The sequence below is a fragment of the Pholcus phalangioides genome, unplaced genomic scaffold (genome assembly GCF_987345545.1).
Source record: "Pholcus phalangioides strain wild (caught in Gottingen) unplaced genomic scaffold, Ppha-v1.0 ptg000015l_1, whole genome shotgun sequence".
NCBI classification, from domain to species: Eukaryota; Metazoa; Arthropoda; class Arachnida; order Araneae; family Pholcidae; genus Pholcus; species Pholcus phalangioides.
Window position 1 is genome coordinate 111,451,809 of NW_028301608.1, and position 5,684 is coordinate 111,457,492.

The 5,684-nt window shown below is 39.5% G+C and overlaps 1 long non-coding RNA gene across 1 annotated transcript; it reads right to left on the reverse strand.

The window, feature by feature from the left end:
* Positions 1-1,808: 1,808 nt before the first annotated feature.
* On the reverse strand, positions 1,809-4,293 carry LOC149077590 (uncharacterized). Its single transcript, XR_016194165.1, has 3 exons — positions 4,278-4,293; positions 1,981-2,091; positions 1,809-1,840 (listed from the first exon to the last, which is right to left on the reverse strand). It is a non-coding gene; the product is annotated as an uncharacterized LOC149077590 (long non-coding RNA).
* Between the last annotated feature and the right edge of the window lie 1,391 nt (positions 4,294-5,684).

The window sequence follows — 5,684 nt, forward strand, 5'->3', positions numbered from 1 at the left end:
CGATATTTACAACTTAGAGGAGAAATAGAGAAATCTTATATTTCTTCGCGATGACTTACATAAGTTTATAATATGTTGTGTATGCTTTTTTCCCCTCTTGGGTAAGTGAAAGTGAATAAATTAAAAAAAAATATCATATAATGTGGCTCTGATCACGGTATTCGTAAGTTCTACCTGATCATCTTCATCCATTGTTACGAAAGCTATGAGCTTTAAAAAAAACATTTCTCTGAATGCCAGATAAATAAAAAATTATCACTATTATACTCCCGCGCGTTGTGCGTCTCTCTCTCTCCGTGGATTTGAGTAGACTGAAGCGCGCATGCGCTAACTGCGCTCACCTCCGTAAAAATTATCCAATGAGCGTCTACTTACCACTAATACGTGTGGACACTTTCGAGAAGAATCGGTAAGTAAAAATTAAGTTGCCCACTAAAGCACTTGTCTCGTGTAAACGGGCCTTTAATGACGAGGAAAAGGTGGTGAAAGTGATCCCATTTTCTTTAATTTATTATTATATTTTTTGTATCGGCGTAAGTGACTATTATTTCTTACCACGTTGCGAATGTTACGGTCCCTTTTCAGCAAAAATAATTTGCTGAAATTGACCCGATGTTCTATGTGATAGTAAACGTTAATAGTTTTTCCTAAATTCGATTCAGTGTCATGAATTGCGTATTTTATTTAAACAAAACTAACCTGACACTAGACTTTCTCGGCCGTAATCAAAATATGTTGTGAGTCCATATAACCATCCTTGGATTTGCGGCATCAAGTGTCCCGAGACTGACATTTTATCGCTAGGCAATTCAGTGCCGTGACGATTCAGCGTTTGACAATTCATTGTAGTGACAGTGTTTTGTAACGTGTGTGTGTGCGTGTGTTGGCAATTCAATCTAGATGCCTTCGAAATTATCCACAATATCATTTAAAAATCATCTTCACACCTTATATATATATAATGCTTACTATTATCTTCAAACTTTTCAACTACATCTCTGACACGTACGAATACTAACGAAACGAAATTTCCTAATATTCGACGCGAAATCACCGTCTGTCGAATATTTAGCTTCCAGTCCACTTGTTCGCACTCACCACCATAAACTCTGTGAAAAATAGAGAAAATCAACTTCTTTGTTTACATCGTGGAAACCCTATCTTCATAGCAGATAGGGATGCACGCTTGAAATCTGTCAAAATGGTGAGGACTCGAGTTCTGATTTCAGTTCTTTTCAAGTTTGATACATTTTAATACAGCAATCTGTTATACTTCCCCATGAGGAAAAACCCTTCCCCCGCTAGTGGAAAAACTTGCCATTGTGTCACTGCATGAATGGTAAGCAGCTGTTAAAATTACTGGACACCTGATAGCGCTGAACTGTCCACGCGACGTTTCCAAGCCCTGAATTGTATGCACTAAAGCAGCGGTTCTCAACCTTTTTTGACTCCCTTTTCAGTACATAATTTTTATATCGGAGCCCTGGTTGACTCGAGCAGCCCTTTTTGTATATAACTTTTATGGCGGAACCCTGTAGGCCTCTTCTCATTTATCTGTCAAATTTACTTATTTGTTTTATTTTCCTTAAGTCGTCGCGGAGCCCCTGGGAAGTGCACACAGAGCCCCAAGGGCTCCGCGGAGCACCAGTTGAGAACCGCTGCACTAAAGTATCGACGCGGAATTCTCTTGCGATGAATTATCATAGATTCGGAGAGATACTGCTGGGCCTATGAGTACAACTGATAAACAGTTAGGGGACGACGACGACGACAAGGAAGTATAATTGTAATTTTTTATATCTCTGTAAATATCACTTACTGACATTCCACTTTTGCCTCCCTGAAATGAAATAGAAAAATAAAACCAAATTATATATATATGTATATATATACGTAAAAAAAAAGCTAAAATTATACATACTATAGAAATGATTTTTAGACATTGGCAATAGTAAAAGAAATAGCGAATCATAAGCTAACCTTTTGTGATCCTCCCTGTCCTTGTGATCCTCCCTGTCCTCCTTTTCCTCCCTGTCCTCCTTTTCCACCTTGTCCTCCTTTTCCTCCTTTTCCTCCCTGTCCTCCTTTACCCTAGGAAGGAAAATAACGATGTTGAAGTAAATCTTAACAGGAAATTAAGAATGTACATTACCACTGCAGTTTTATATTTTTATGTTTTTTTTCTCTCGTCACATATGGTGCTAATCCAATACAGCTATGTTATCACACGTTGGCAATGAAAAAAAAATGGATTTGGTTAAATTTTTATGGCACAAAATATCTGTAAATTTTGGTTATTTTAGAAAAAGTTGCATTTTGTTAAAGTTAAAATTCAAGAAAAAATAACCAACAATTAAAATCCTAAAAGCTTGTGTTAAAGTATATACACTGAAGAGCCAAAAAAACTGGTACACCTGCCTAATATCGCGTAGGGCCCCCTCGAGCACGCAGAAGTGCCGCAACACGACGTGGCATGGACTCGACTAATGTCTGAAGTAGTGCTGGAGGTAATTGACACCATGAATCCTGCAGGGCTGTCCATAAATCCGTAGGAGTAAGAGGGGGTGGAGATCTCTTCTGAACAGCACGTTGCAAGGCATCCCAGATATGTTCAATAATGTTCATGTCTGGTGATTTTGGTGGCCAGCGGAAGTGTCTAAAGTCAGAAGAGTGTTCCTGGAGCCACTTTGTAGCAATTCTGGACGTGCGGGGTGTCGCATTGTCCTGCTGAAATTGTCCAAGTCCGTCGGAATGCACAATGGACATGAATGGGTACAGGTGATCAAACAGGATGCTTACGTACCTGTCACCTGTCAGAGTCGTATCTAGACGTATCAGGGGTCCCATATCACGCCAACTGCACACGCCCCATACCATCACAGAGTCTCCACCAGCTTGAACAGTCCCCTGTTGACATGTAGGGTCCATGGATTCATGAGGTTGTCTCCATACCCATACACGTCCATCAGCTCGAAGCAATTGGAACCGAGACTCGTCAGCCCAGGCAACGTTTCCAGTCCTCAACTGTCCAATGTTGATGTTGGTGGGCCCAGGCGAGGCATAAAGCTTTGTGTCGTGCAGTCATCAAGGGTACACGAGTGGGCTTTCGGCTCTGAAAGCCCATATCGGCGATGTTTCGTTGAATGGTTCGCACGCTGACACTTGTTGATGGCCCAGCATTGAAATCTGCAGCAATTTGCGGAAGGGTTGCACGTCTGTCACGTTTAATGATCCTCGTCAGTTGCGTTGGTCCCGTTCTTGCATGATCTTTTTCCGGCCGCAGCGATGTCGTGGATTTAATTTTTTACCGGATTCCCGATATTCACGGTACACTCGTGAAATAGTCGTACGTGAAAATCCAAATTTCATCGCTACCTCGGAGATGCTGGGTCCATCTCTCGTGCGCCGACTATAACACCACGTTCAAACTCACTTAAATCTCGATAACCTGCCATTGTAGCAGCAGTAACCGGTCTAACAACTATGCCAGACACTTGTTGTGTTATATAGGCGTTGCCGACCGCAGCGCCGTACTCTGATTGGTTCCATATCTTTTTATTTGCATACGCATGCCTGTACCAGTTTTTTGGCTCTTCAGTTTAATACCATAGTGTTGCGAGACACAAAGTTTCAAGACATTTGAATGAGGGGTGTTCGAAAAAATGTTGCTCATCTAACTCAGAAAACTTAGTTTTGAGAAACTTTTTTTATAGTGAAAAAAACATTAGCATGTGTAATGTCTGCCACCAGTTTATATTAAAATATTTAAAAAATATTTTTACTACAGGTAGAACGAAAACTTGAGCACGGTTAGACGCAGAAAATTTCATAGCATTTGAAAAACTGAAAAATTGGAAAATGTGTTTTTTTGGAAAATTTGCGTATATTAAGCTCCCTTAAGGAGTGTTGCCATCTTTTTTCCTCATTCGAATACAAAAAACTTAGCAGGTTATTTTTGCCTGCGGTGTAATATTGTACTTAAATTTTTTAAATGCTTTAGGTCTGACCATTCGGTAGGCATTCACGCCTTACAAATTAGCTAGATAAGCAAGAATTTAGCAGATGCTGAGATTTGAATGCGTACAGCACACCTTGTGGTGCAAAAATGTGAAGCTTTACTCAAAAAAACAAGGTCGAATAATATAATGTTCATTAAATACTCTAAAATATTCAGCTTCCCTTTAAATGCCTAACTGATTTAAGGGACACTCTCTCATGGATCGAAAAATAGTTTAATTTGGTCAGTTTGGAAATATCGGTAGCAGAGCAAAACTTACCTGACCACCTTGCTGCTGTTGAAAATAAATGTTAGGTTTAAGTTTATATGCACGTAATATATAAAAACAGGCAAAGAAAACGAATTGTCATGAAAATATCAATATTTTGGTAAGTATTTTATTCCGCATACTCATCAATAGCTACGACTTTGGCGTACTTGAATCAGCACTTTAGTCAGGCCGTGTTCACAGGTCCGCAGCACATTGAGGTGCAGAATATAATGTGGTACTCGTAAATCACAATTTTTTTTTTAAAAGTAATTTTCAGATTTTTTTAATAGTAATTTTCATCAAATACGCTGCACTATTAACTTTTTCATGGGAGACTTAATTTCTCACACTTGTGAATCTCGTTGTGTTGCATTGCAGAGAAACGCAGGGGCATACTGGAGCGATACTGCATAGATCAGTGGAGGACCAGACACAACACCGCTTCAAATCTCACAAAGAAAGAGTCCCAAGATGTCGTCGTCAAAAAATAATGAAAAAACTCAAGTACATGTTACGTATATGTAATTTGAGTACATTTCACCTACAAACGCATAGAAACAAAAAATTTAGCTGTGGAATGCAATTAATAAAGCCACAAGAATTATTGACATGGCAACAGTTGGCTACTCGTCGCCTCTCGCACTTTTTGGGCGATTACCTATAAAAACCACTCTACACACTCTAGCTCTCGTTTATTGTGTTTTCTTCTTTTCTGCGCTGTTTGAATGACGTCACTATCGCTGCTATGGTCTGTGCAAATGCCACCGGCAATCACAGATTACTCCAGCTTGTTGGTAAATAAAAAAAAAAACTACGTGCTTTGACAAACTTAAGTATGAACGCATTGCAACTATTATGCCCAAAAAATGTGCTTGGATGGACCTAACAATTTTTCAGAATGGTTCCACAACGCTTTCGTGTCTCAAGTTAGTTCTCATATGGTCGAAAAGCAGTTGCTAAAGGAAGCACTGCTGTTAATGGAAAATGCCCCGACATTGTCCCTCTTGTGAACTCAAAAGTGATGATGGCAGAACAAACATGCCTCTTTCTCTCAGCGAATACAACTACACCTATGGACCAGGGCATAATTGAAAATATCAAGTGGCGTTACCGAAAAGCTTTCATCGAAGGCTTGCTTTCATCTGATGATGCCATGACTGTCAAAAAATTTTGGAAGGGGATACAACATAAAGTACGCTGTTTTCAATGTCGCCACTGCCTGGGCTGACCTTATATTGAAGTTTATATTGACCGTTTTGTGCAAAATTAAATACAATATGTATGTATTATTCACTTTTAAAGGATTTTATTGTCATTTTCGTCCCAAGCCCGAAGTGAAACACATTACTGTACGTATGTATTAAGAGATTTCTGTTATCCGTCTATTCGGTTATTCGTCACAGCCCTGGTCCGGAC